The sequence below is a fragment of the Triturus cristatus genome, chromosome 4_2 (genome assembly GCF_964204655.1).
Source record: "Triturus cristatus chromosome 4_2, aTriCri1.1, whole genome shotgun sequence".
Taxonomy (NCBI): domain Eukaryota; kingdom Metazoa; phylum Chordata; class Amphibia; order Caudata; family Salamandridae; genus Triturus; species Triturus cristatus.
In genome coordinates this window covers 693,304,322-693,318,271 of record NC_140586.1, presented here as the reverse complement: position 1 = coordinate 693,318,271, position 13,950 = coordinate 693,304,322, and the positions used below count along the sequence as shown (strand labels likewise).

The window sequence follows — 13,950 nt, the reverse complement described above, 5'->3', positions numbered from 1 at the left end:
TTGATCTGGCGGGTCATGGAGAGGGAGGAGTTGTTCATGATGCTGAGGTTTCGTGCGTGGTCAGTAGGGGTGGAAGGATTCCCCAGGGTGGAGGGCCATCAGGTGTTGTCCCAGGTGGAGGTGGAGGGTCCGAGGACGAGGACCTCGGTTTTATCAGAGTTGAGCTTCAGGTAGCTGTCCTTCATCCAGGCAGCGACTTCCTTCATTCCTTCCTGGAAGCAGAGTCTGGTGTTCTCGGAAATCGTTGTGAGCGAGAGGATGAGCTGGGTGTCGTTGCCATAGGATACAATCCTGAGCCCATGCTGTCTGACGAGGGAGGCGAGGGGGGCCATGCAGATGTTGAAGTGCGTGGGACTGAGCGATGATCCTTGGGGTACTCCGCAGTTGATCTCAGTGGATTTGGAGAGGAAGGGGGGAGTCTCCATCCTCTGGGTTCTGTCAGAGAGAAATGATTGGATCCAGTTGAGGGTGGCTCCATGGATCCCTGCGTCATGAAGTCTGTCTGCAAGCATGCGGTGTGAGACGGTGTCGAAAGCTGCAGAGAGTTCCAGAAGGATGAGGGCCGCAGTGTGTCCCTTGTCGAGTAGCATGCGGATGTCATTGGTGGTAGAGAGCAGGGCGGTCTCGGTGCTTTGCTTGCTGCGGAATACAGACTGGGAGGCATTCATAATGGAGTTTTCTTCGATGAAGGCGGTCAGTTGACTGTTTACTAGTCTCTCAGTGACTTTGGCCATGAAGGGGAGGAGGGAGATGGGCCGGTAGTTTTTCAGGTCCGTTGGATCGGCCGAGGGTTTCTTGAGGAGGGGTTTGACTTCCACCTGCTTCCAGTCATCCCGGTAAGGTGCCGGTTCTGAAGGAGGCGTTGATGGTCTGTCCTAGTTCAGGTGCGATGGCGGTGGCGGCCCTGTGGAGGATGTGCAGTGGACAAGGGTCTGTCGGGGCTCCTGAGTAGGTTTTTTTCATGGTCGCGGTGATGTGTTCGGCGGTGGCGGGGTTCCAGGTCATGATGGTAGGCTTATCTGCGGGAGAGGGAAGTGGGGTGGTGTCCGGTGTCTGTTCGCTGAAGTTGTCGTGATGGAAGTAGGAGCTGAGTTGGTTGCAGAGTTCCTTGGAAGGTGTGACATCCATGGTTTCGCTGGAGGGTTTGGTGAGATGCTGTAAGACGTTGAACAGTTCTTTGGCGTTGGTTGTGTCGGTGTGGATCTTGTTCCTAATGAAGGTCTGTTTGGTGTCTCTTATGCGCTGGTGGTATTCCTTCAAGGCGCTCCTGTGGTTGTTCAGTGCTTCTGTGGTTTTCTTGTTTTGCCAGGTTTTCTCTAGGCGTCTGCAGGAGCTTCTGGCTTCTTGTAGTTCAGTGGTGAATCAGGCGGCCTTCAGGGGGCGTTGTTTGGCTGGGTGACGGAGGGGTGCGAGCTTGTCGGCGCAGCAGGCGATACAGCGGGGAAATTCTTTGGCTGCAGAGTTGGTGTCGCTCGTGGCGCGGGTGGATCTTGGAGGAGGGTGGTGCTGATGTGTTCTTCTGTGACCTTGCTCCAGTTCCTTCGTGGCAGGCGCAAGGCAGGCTTGGGTGCAGTGGTGATGCTGAAGGTAAAGTGTACGCAGTGGTGGTCCGTCCGAGGGGATGGGTGGTGTGGCTGAAGCAAAACTTTAAAGTTTTCTGAGATTTTAAAGATTACAGCTGAACAGCCTGGTGATAATTTGGTTTTCAGATTCAGTGAGGTCCATTGCAGAAAAGTAGCGGAGTACTGCTCGCCATATCCGCAGAATATCATTGTGTGCCATCAGTTAAGCCGTCTTGAGAACCGTGGTACTGTGTCAAATGAGAATTCTTTTAGTCAGTAGTTTGTGCGAAACCAGCTGTTCACTTTTGCAGTACTCACATAAATGACAAGATTTATAATCCAATATTCTGCACATTCCGTCATCCACACAAGTTCCATGTGGACCTTTCCCTCCTTGTTATTACTGTAGTTGAGGACAAAGTCATAAAGGCCTTCCGGCATTGTAGAGGTCTGTATGTTGACTGGAGCACTCATGCACCAGAAGGGTTTCTCCTTTTCATCCAAAAGGGTGACATCCATCATGAAGCAGTTCTGCACATTGCCATCAAATGTATCCGTCTTCCATAAGAGCCCAATCTTTCCAGCAAGAGGTGCATGCTGTTTCCTGTTCTTTACACTTATAAGTATAAATTTCAAGAAGCCGTTGACAATGTCATCTTCTTTGTAGTGCAATTGTCTGAATGACCTGCACATAAAGTTTCTTCTCCCACTGTGTATTCCAATGTGTAGTTGGTAGTCATGCAGTCCATATTGAGAGTCAATGTCATCGAGGATAGGTTTACAAACAGGAATGAATGGCACACCGAATGAGCCCAAAGTGTTTCTTTGAAGAAGATTGTGATAATGGAGAGAAGCCATGACAAACGCTATTTCTGATCCACTCCTCCATAATCCAAGCAGAAGTCCAGGATTCAGGCGAGACACTTTGACGAGATTGTCGCACCCTAGCAGTATGCTGCATACTTTAAGATTTGTCAGATTGTACTCGGAAATAAGAGATCGTCGACGTGGCCCATTCTTGCTGGGTACTTTAGAGCACTCATGCAGCAGTGGAGTCACACCATGCAACTGCAGTGTTGTTAAGATTCCTAAACATGGTCAAGCTAGACCATACCAAAAGACAGTGTATCATTGAAGCAAACTTCCACTTGCTCCATCACGCGTTTCTTCGCAGACTTATCCTTGAGTGTGATCGCCCACAACAATCCAGCGGCCGCAACAGCCTTTTTGATATCAGCTGGAAGGCCAGTGTAAGGATTTTCAGGTTTGAGAAGATTCATAATTCCTTTCTTTCCATCAGTGATAACCTTTGAGATATACTCCTTTTGTCAATACCCCATATCTTTTTCCTGGATGGTACTGTGGCTTACGTGATTGTCAATGGTTTCACCTGTTTTGGGCTTCCAATGTATTTTCTTTGATGTATGTAAAGAAGAGTACATTCTGTACCATAGTACATTGTCATTGCAGAGTAGGTAAAACACATCCCATGCACAACAAAGATCCAGGATCTAAATAGGATAATACTGTTAGCACTATCTCTGGAGGTAAACTGTCAAGTGACGAATGTGCCTTGCAGGATGAGGTTTTAGGGAACTTCTGAGTGGCACATTGTTTTGTTCCATGAACGTGCAAAACAGTAATGTTAGAACTGCCATCTAAGGACCAATGTCGCAGGTGCGGGTGAGCGGATGTTGAGGCGGCCACAGACCACGCTGCTCCGCCTCTCTTCAGGAACTCCCTCTGCTGCTTCTGGGGCCAGCCGCATCCGGCTGCCATGGTTACAAGAGGGGAAGCACTGATTGGGAAGCGGTAGCTCCCAGCAAAACCGAATAGTACGCCAAGAAGCACGCACACCTTTCTTGTCAGCTAAAGCGTTCTGTTGACTGACATTTTAGTGCCCGAATTAATTCCTTTTCAATGCATAGACCTGTATTTAAATGTTAGAAACAATGTTGCCTCTGAATATCATGACACTTGGATGACTTGTTTTCTCTGACGTGGTTATTTAAAGCCAACCTTGACTTTATTTCCCCCCCTCCCCCGTACCCTCCTTACTGCACCTGCTAGGTTTCTTTAAAAGCAAACAAGTACACTATCAAACTTCAAAAGGATGCATGTATCACACATTTGGCCCTTGTGAGAGTGCATACCTCAAGCACAGAGCTGGGGGCTGTGTTTGTGTTAGTAAGTGCTCTCGGTGACCACCGACCACAGGATGTGGTATATCCTGTTCAAAGAGGCGCTTTTTGCTCGTGTTTACCTTGGCTGCCTTCAAGCCAGGCCCGCTGCGACACAGCTGCGCATAAAATGAACAATCAGGGTGCGGGTCTGATACCGAAAATGACTCCGTGCATTAGAGCACATTCCTCGCCGAGTCAAAACATCAGAAGAACAGGTCATGCAAGTTTGCGAACTCGAGCCCTAAATATAGATGTCGATCCGGGGGCGACCAAATGTCATAAAAATACTGCCACAAACATCAGGCTCTCACTTTGATTATCGGTTTTCATTGGTGTCTATATGTTACAGCGTACAAGTGGGTATCTGGGATTTATTTTTACTTAGAGAGCGTCAGGCCATAGGAAAAAACTAAATTGTTTTCTCAATTAATTTTCTTGGCAGTGTAAAGAAAGTTATTTTAAAAAGTTGCGCTTTGAGGCAAATTAAAAATAGTCATTTATTTAAAGTAAGCTCCTGCTGCGGTCTACATGGAGAACAGGCGCGCAACACCCATTGGACTCACAGGGCTTCAGCCCCCCCCCCCGTCGTGTGTGGCAGCCCGGATGAGATGAGACACTTTCCCGGGCAAAAAAGCAGCCGCACCCGAGCACTTCACAGGTCTTTAAAAGACCATTTGCATGTTAATGAGGCCTTGCTGTTGTTTCACCCCTTCTAAGAGCCCCTGTAGCTCCACTCTGCCTATTGCTTAAAGTTCAGCCCCCCCCGAAATTGTTGCTCAGCCCCCCCCGAAATTTGGCTCTAGTTGCGCCTCTGATGGAGAAGGTACGTGCAGCTGCGTCTTTCCGACATAACATGGTTAAATATTGTGATGCATGCTGCGAATTGATTGGAGCACGCGTCTGTATCTTACTCACCTCAGCCAACATTTCCCATCTAGGTCACTCTACGTCCAGCAACCCTCGGCCCATGCACTCTGACAGGGTACCAGAGCGCTTCACTGCCTCAACAGGGGTAGGAAGCGCTATGCAGATGTAGCAATACAATACAACTGCCGTAAGCAATGCAAGGTTGGCTATTTTATACACACAGTCCATCCAATAATGTAGGGTTGGATCATGCTTAATGCGTTGTTTTTGTTTTATATTACACTCACCACTGAGGCACAACTTTACACACACCTCTCATTTTTCTTTCCTCAAGCAAGTGCATAATTCTTGTTATTCTGCTCATTCTTCTTAGCTTCTGATTTATCCCATGCCAATGCATGATATTAATTACGGCCTGGCTATTTAAGTGGAGCTCATCTGGACCCAGCCCCAAGATGCTAACAGAGGCCTTTCTGTGCTGTTATACATTGCATCCTCAGGACTGAGGGCAACACCCTGACACACCCCCTGCAGGAATGACAACGCCTCCAGTCCACACCAACCACAGATGCTTCTGGTGCGCTGCGGGCCCGTCTGGCGCGTGTGGATGTGACGTAGATGGCAGATCTGTCTTTTACAGCTGATTCATTGGGCTTGGCATCTGCAGCGTTCTCATATCCTCGTGGACTTACACGTTCTCATATCCTGATGGACTTAGGAAATTGTGATCAATCCTGAGATTTAGCTACAGTACATAAAGCATCAACCATATTTCCTGTGCACGCGCCCACATAAATACAACATTTGATGGCATTCTTGTCTCTCTTGCCAACACTACATACCTTCAGAGGTGTATCATATCCCTACTTCTCCCCTCACTCATTTGTGTGCAAACTTATGTTTTGGTGCTAAAACACTTTGCTTTACCCTTTAAATATGTCAGACTTATTTAAAGATATGTGAACAAAGATAGCACACTTATACTGAAATACGTGTAGGTTTCCCTTCCTTCAGTTAACTGAGTTCCAATACCGTAATAATGTGGCTTCCTTCACTAGTTGGAAAGAAAACACAGATGTACTAAGAATGTTAAGGCATGCCCATATATGCAGGTCTAGTGCATAGTTAATTCCATTGTGATAGAACCAAATGTTTCACTTTCAGAGACTATTGAACAAGAAATGTTTGTGCATGTGTGAGATTTAAATATTGTCTGGGTTATTAATTCAATGTGAAGTTTTGGTGAATGTGCCTCTGCTACCAATGCAATGAGCTCATTTAAGCTCATGGTCCTCTACTGTTTGTCATGATTTCTTCTTTACCACCATGGTTGGATGTCTCTGTATCAGATAACCGCGCAAAGTTTCGAGGACGCTGCATCGTGTATTGCCACTACTGTGCTTCCAAGGCATAGCACATACTTCTAAGGGAGGGGCAGAGAAATCCCTTGCACTGGTGGTTCTAATATCCTAACACTTATAAATCATTAAGTATTGTGATGCACTTTTCATCAACAAATGGTTTAGCTGTTTGTTTAAACACACCCTTTTCACACCAGCAATTGCTATCTTCATAACCGTTGTTAGGGCATAAAATGTTGTGCCATGCAAATGTATTATTGCCATGAATATGCCTCCTCTGGTAAAGATCTCAATTGTCGTCAACACTGACACCATTTCTGTATATTCACAAGAATGTGTGCTAAACATCACCGAAAAATGTTAACGCAATTTTACACACCGCAGCCTATCGCGGGAAAATAACCCCGTGTCAACGTGGCATTCACAACAAGGCGGTACCATGCGATAGTCTGCCGAAACTGTGGACAATGTCCGCAATACAACCACCTCGATGGAGATAAAAACACAAACCACAACACACAAAAACCTGCGATGGGCCAAAGCGCGATAAGAAAATAGTGACAACCAGCACGAGGCTAGCAATACTCACGCGTAATGCAGGAAAAAGCACAAGAACAGCATATTGAAAATACCACAGAAAAAATACATCAACTGCAGATTACACGGATGCACCCTGACTGACTGCAGAGGACAACATGTACCCCACAACATCCAAGCACCGTGGAAGAACAGAACTGACAGGCAGGCACACCGCATGAAAGAGACCAGTGGCAAACAAATCAGAGCCTCAGGAGCGACTCACTCACCGTGCAGCATACGCACATAAGCATAAGTGCACCCCGACATTGACAACATCCCGGTACAAACAGCAACACCTCCACAACCGAACACAGGACACAACTGGTTCCGCAAATGTGCACAACATGGCAATTCACATCTGAAACCGCAGGAAATTGTAACATGACAATGTACAAGTACAACCTGTAACCTGCAAATATGTTTTAATCACACATGCTGTGCAATTGGACATCTTGTATAGTCCCATGATTGCCATGGATGGCCACAATGTGACGTGCTCATGAGAAGTAAGTGTCAATGATGGTGTTCCTACGGGCCATTCCTGCCGCAGCTGCAGTGGGATGTGGGCCACCTGCACCATAATCGTTCGGTAACTCTGGAACTGGGATCCAAGGGGGATTGGTACGAACACAGATGTTGTGCAACACACAACATGCAACGATCATCTTGCACACGATGTCCGGGCTGTACAGGAGCTTTCCACCAGTGCTGTCCAGGCACCTGAAAGGTGACTTCAACATGCCAAATGTGCGTTCAACGATGCTCCTGGTGCCTATGTGGGCCGCATTGTACTGCCACTGGGCGGGTGTGTCCGGGTCCCGGAGGGATGTCATCATCCAAGTGCAGAGTGCATATCCTTGATCACCTGTAACAGTGCAGGGAGAAAAGAGTAAATACTTGGTTCGGCAGTGAAGAACCAAGACCTTAGGGGCCTGGCGGCACAGGGTACGCCTTAATCTCCTGAGTTCACCTGCTTTGTCGAACAGAGACACGGGACACTCCGTTAGGCGTAGAAGATAGGGTTTATTAGCTGCAGCTAAGTACAGTTGTCCCAGATGTACACTCGGTATGTTCTTAGGAGACTGCCACTTTACTTCGTGGCGCACAATCTTTTATAACATACATATTCACAAAGAACACCCCCAATGCATACAGGGTCAACCAATGAGAAGAATGTGTAAACAAGATATTAAGTAACTCAAATAAGCCTCTCTCCCAACTGTGTTTGTCACCTTTCCCCACAAATTAATCAGTGGTAGTGTTTATAAGTCGACTTGCAGGTGGCAGGACACATTTGTATGGCCCAGAGGACAGTTGTGAAATGAGAGAATACGAGTAAAGAATAGCGAAGGCCAGAGGATAAGATAAAGTCAGGAAAGAATGGTGCGAACCAACAGATAGTTGAAACAGGGATCAGTCAGACCAGACGAGGATTAGTGGAGTCGGCCGGACCCTGACACCAGCTATAAACAGAGGCAGGAGGTTATCAAATGGTCTTCCTCCAGATCCTTACTTTTATCAGAAGGGGAATTAGGCAACACCGGATAGCATCTATCTATTGCCATACGATGCTGTCTCTCTGAAATTTCCGTTGCATTATCAATCTCATTATCTTTAAACTGCTGTGCAATGGCCTGTGCTGGTTGTGTGTGGGGTGAGTGTAAGCCAGCCCTCAGGGAGTAGCTGGTGCTGGCAACAACTCCAACAGTCATCAGGCACTCAGAAATGCAATGTCAGAACAACAAGTGAGAATGACTGGAGCCGCACAGGGCTAGTGGCCCCAGATGCACAGCGGCCGACATGGGCCCACCGTCACGGAACACTGACCTGCGGGTGACTGGGGTAGGGTCATGAGGGCAGAGCACGGCCTCGCATGTGTCATAGGTGCCTTCCGCGGAGTGTCACGGGGGAGAATTGGATGTCTACCCCCAGGGCATGATGCAGAGGGCACATGCCAGCTGTGTCCGGCAACATGGCGGATATGAATGCCACAGACCCATGCCAGACACCAAGTCTGTACCTTCCCATTGCTGATGACAACCCCCAGGCCACAGGCTCAGACACCAATGATGTTCCACCGGAGGATGACGGTCACTCATGGCGCACAGGGTTAGTGGCACCACGTGTCGCTGGCTTGCGTTGAACAGGGTTTGCAGCACCACGTGTCGCAGGTCTGCGATATGGAATTATGCCTCACTGATCGAAGGGAATCTGGTGCTGTGGCCACTGCCATGGACTTGGGGTCACTGCCATTCAGGACTCAGGACACTGTTCCACATGTGGGACATACTGGGCCAAAGAGGACGCTGGTGGAGCATGTTAATAAGTAAGGAGTGATGTGGGCCTGCGACGGGGGGGGGGGGGCAGCGATGGTCTGCAGAGGCTGCAGAGGTCGTGGGACTGGAGCTTGGAGCTTGCTCCGGCACTTGTGGGCCCTGTTTGACACATGACGGTGTCAGCAGGTGAGCAGTGTGGCCCTGGTGCGCTGGGGCGGGCAGGCCTGGTCTGTGCATCAGCGTCCTGGGGTGCAGCAGGCAAACAGGGTCGCAGGCCCTGCTGCTCACGGTGTCACCCTCGTGGCAGGCCGCACTGTCAGTGACGTTGGCCTTCCCGGTAGTGAACCACGCTGTGCGCACACCCCCCCTGCGCAGCCCTGCCGTACTCAGGGCCAACCCACTACACTCGAGTACACAGGTGGGGACGCAGCGTGCAACACTTCTGCTATCTGACCCAAGGCCTGGGGTGACATGGTTGCATTCACTGCTCACTACTCTCCAGTCACCAGCAGTTGTGGTCTGCATGAACATATCTGTGGTTTGCATACCCATGTCTGTCCTGCACATCCACACCTCACTTCTCGTTGTGCACATTCCCATTCATGGGTCACTTGCATCCTCGCACATGGCTGCATTCTGCATCTCCACACGTTCAGCTGTTGTGTGGCTGTGGTGCCATGATATGTCTGTGTTGGGTGCAGGGGTAGCCCAGGATAACCATGGAGTGGTGTTGTGTCTGGTAGGTGGTCATGTAGTTTGACATTTTGTATGTTGTTTGGTCACGTGTCCATTCCCACAGTTGTGCATTGTGTGGTGGTGGGTTTGGGGTGTGTGATGTGTTGATTTGGCACTTACCAACGAGCAGTCCAGTTCCATATGTGTGTGTCCTGGAAGTGCTGTTTGATGATGGACTGTCGGAAGATGAAGGAATCATGAATACTGCCTGGGTAGTTGGCGACGACATTGGTGAAGAGTCCCCGCTGGTCCACTATTGCCTGCACATTTATGGTATGGGTGTGCTTTCATTTGCGGTAGTGGTGTGCAGTATCCACAGTGGGCACAAGTGGGACATGTGTGCAGTCGATTGCCCCCAACACGGCCGGGAATCCGGCTATGGTGTAGAAGCCTCGCTTTGTCTCCAGCTGTTCCTGCGCAGTGTTGGGGAAGTGAAGGTACTGGGGTATGAAGCTGGGGATGGCATCCAGGACAGGTGTGATGAACTTTGATAGGGCTGGCTGTGAGACCTCTCCGACTCTGGCAGTTGTTGGTTGGAAGGTACCAGAGGCCAACAGGTGCAGCACAGCCAGCAGCTTTGTCTGCGGAGGGATGTTGGTTCTCTGCTGTGTTGGGACCGTTAGCCTGAGGGCGATGTGGGTCATGATGCGGAGGATGGTTGTCCTTTTGAGCCTGTAGAGGGCAATGACTTCCTCGGGTGTTAGGTCTGTGAAAGTGGTGCGTTTTCGGTAGGTCCGCTGTCTCACTCTGCGCTGCCTCTGTGGTGGTCCAGGGGGGAGGGTCCTGGGGGTGGTAGTGGTCCTGGGGGTGGTGGCGGTGGGTGTTGTGGCCCTGTTGGGGCTCCGAGCTGCATGATTAGTAGCTCCATGGCGTTGTTTGTTCTTCGGGTGTGGCTGTTTGCAGGGCTCCGTTGCCTGCTGCAGGTAGTCGTCTGTCTTTACACCTGCTTGAGGCAGGTGTTAAATACCTGCTGCTACCGCGGCTTAGCGCGTGTTTTTGGTTCGCTTCGCGGATCTGGTGTCCACCGTGGAGATTAATTTTGGGGCAGTTTTCGCAGGAATACTGGCGATGTCTGCAGTTTGCACCAGCTTGTGGATGGGGTGTTAGGTCTGGCTCCACTTTTGATGCGTTGAGGTGGAGATAAATCGGAGATAAGTCCTTGTGAATATGCCCCATTGTCTTTCAAGACTGTCCTGTCACAGTATGTCAATCAAGTGGCCCTTGTGTTGACATTGGTGCAAGAGACAAAGTGCATTGGGCTGTAATTGTCCCCCCGCGTATGTGTCCTCAAAAAGACTTCCACAGTATCACATTGCAGTTAGAGTGTTTTAAATAAATAAGAAAAAAGAGAGAGAGAGAAAAGGCTGCAAGCAGCATGCATTGACCTTTGTTTTGCAGTAGCAGAGAAAATGTGGCTTTTACTATTACATTAATGAGATTCCTAAATGCATGTCTCGGTTCTGTGTTTCTCCTTTTCAGAAAATACGTGAAAAATCTTCATTTTGTGGTCATGTTCATCAGCTAAGATTAAATGTGTTAATTTGTGTTCCTCAAGAGGGACGCCATGTGCTGAATGTTCTTGTAGTTGCAACATATTCAAGTTCCTTGGTTGGCTCTACTCTAAGCTGTTGTACTGTGTATTATTTTCTCTTGTTGAATATATGTCACATTATTTTTCTCATTTCTTATGTGTGATTATACACAATGGAAGTGTTGCAATATGTTCCTTATTTGATGTATTAATTTATCCTGGTTACTGTTCGTTAGTGTGAATGAAACTTGGTTAATATTATTTTAAATCTCATTGTGTCCGGAGCATGCCTTTCAATGTTTTTAAACCTATAAAATGTTCTCTTTTTGGAAGATGTGCCAGACATTTCTTGCTTTCTAAACTGTGCAGACTCCCCATTAGTCTGTCTAATGATCTATTCTTAGAATGTCCTTGACTTTTGAACTGAGCAGATTTATGCTAGTACTTTTGCTGAACTATACTATGGTTCTGGCTATTTACTTGTTGTAGAAGGTGACCTTATTACCTCTCTCAATTGGTATTATTTGATGCATTATTAATGCTGATTTGAATTTAACAAACTAACTACTTTTTGTCGTCTATAGTAATTCTTAAATTTGAATAAACCTTTATGGTTTCAACTTTGATTTTGTCCTGTGAAGGTTTTCTTTATTGCCATACCTGTATTGAGAATCATATGGCCCGATCCTGCATCTCAACCCTTTCTATTTATTAATTAATATCATTGACAGCAGTTTTTATTTGTGCCGTTCATTTTTGTGGTTTGTTTTTTATTTTGATTTGTGTCAACATGACAAAATCAATTTGAAAAGTCAGTTTGTCAAAAACCAGATTGCATGCTTTACAGTGATCATGTGATCTTTATTGATCTAGAGGAGAGCAAAGAAATAAAATGTATGATTCAAAATGTATTATTAATTCTTGACAACTGTAGCAATGATTGAAATGCTCTCAAGGGTACACTAAAACAAAGACTCCTTGAGGTCACATTCGAGATGCATTTATCATCTGGTTAATGCCACAATATGCTTCAAACCCACAGCAAAAATGAAACATTCTAAAATGCTTATTGTTAGGGATTCCTAGTGTTTTACACTGGGCTAGAAGAACTCTTCTTTTATCTTCTATAGGAACATTGGAATGTTTGGAGCTCCATTGAAAACAATGGAGTGCTTTGGGCTTCTAATGTTGTAGTTCACAGCTGTTGGTGTGAACAAAAGCCTTACGGAGCCTGAGGGAATTTCAATCCTGTGAGGCCTTTGTTTTATTTGTTAGAACATTCTGCCTACTAGTGACAGAATGTTCTAATAGCCTCATAGCCCTCAGTAGCTGGGCTATACCGTTCATTAAAGTCCCGCTCCCTTGTTAAAGGCCCTCACCTTCCGTTCACTGCCCATTTATCTCCTACCTATCACACAAATGTAACTCTCTTGTCGATCCCTGTGACAGTCAGCAACTATTTAGGTTCCTGCTTTGCTGGGTAAAGTAAGCACCCATCTATCACTAATTATTCATCATTGTTCTTACTGCTGAATATGAATCATAGTAAAAACAAACATGTTGGTTTCAATAATGCTTGTTGCCATTGTTTAACAACATCAACAAAAACAAAATAACAAAATAAGGCCAAAGTCAGTCCCAGAGTGATGATATATGCACTCACAAGCATCATCGTGCATGTTAGCGCACACATATGTGATGACACAGTGGCAATTTCAGCTTTTGGACCTTGCGTGAAGAAGTATGCATGCATAACCACGCAATAACACTTTCACGTGCATGCAAACGTCATGATGAAGTAAGGAGAGGCCCGGTACCATATTACAGATGCCAGGCCCTCTTACAAAGTAAAAAAAATACAAATGGCTTGGGGAGCAACAGGGGAGCAGGGAGGTTGAAAGGAGCAAGGCATTGCCGCTGCCGAGCAATGCTGAGTTTGGGGTCATATTGGAGCACTTGTTTGAGTGGTTATAACTAAAGTTGAGTCAGACATGGAGAGTTGAGAATTGAATGGCTCCTCTGGGGTGGGGGAAGGACTACACGGTGAGGCCAAAGGATGTGAATGAGGAAACAGCACACAGGGGACAGAGAGCAAGAAAACACATGCACTCACATGGAGTGTTGAAGACAAAAGAAAAAGGTAGTTCCCTCAATGTAAGCAGTGAAATGACTCAAGTTGTCTCATCCGAATTATGATAAAGATAAAGAAGCTATGCTCCAGGGGAGGGACACAGAAGAAGAGGAAACAAAGTCATCAAATAGGAAGCATGCAAAGGAAATTGACTAGAAAGCCAACCAACAATAGGGAATGTCTGACCCAAACCAATTGTAAGTATTTGTGCTGGGATGGGATTGTCCCCAGCAGGGTGTACAAATATGTCTCCTGCCCTCCATGCAGAACTGAGAGCATCTGGAATCAGAGTTAGTGGATTTTTGGGCAACAGTTCATGCTGACCTTACACGTGTGTAAAGGCTTTTGTCTACATGTGACATGCAACTGGTCTTGGACCCATCCTGGACCTAGAGGGGTGCATCAAGTAAGATTTGTCACGGGCTCAAGCATGTAGCATGGTATTGGCAGCATCAACACAATATCTTTTTGACCAGGCCTTTTTTACTGTGTGATGTGAGTGGATGGCTACTAGCCCATTCATATAAATTTCCCCTGCTAACGATGAACCCAGAATCCAGGAACTGAGATCACAAGGGCTTGGATGAAAGTGTGTCTGTATGACAAATTTTATATACAGGAAATGTGTTTGAGCAAACCAGATTTACAGGGGCCTGTGGGTTTCATTTTTCATGCACACAAGATAGAGGTGAGCTATCGTTCCCAGACTGTGAAGGTGTTTTGCT

General features: G+C 47.0%; 1 pseudogene; it reads right to left on the bottom strand.

The window, feature by feature from the left end:
* Positions 1–1,835: 1,835 nt before the first annotated feature.
* On the bottom strand, positions 1,836–3,341 carry LOC146834907 (F-box only protein 15 pseudogene; annotated as a pseudogene).
* Between the last annotated feature and the right edge of the window lie 10,609 nt (positions 3,342–13,950).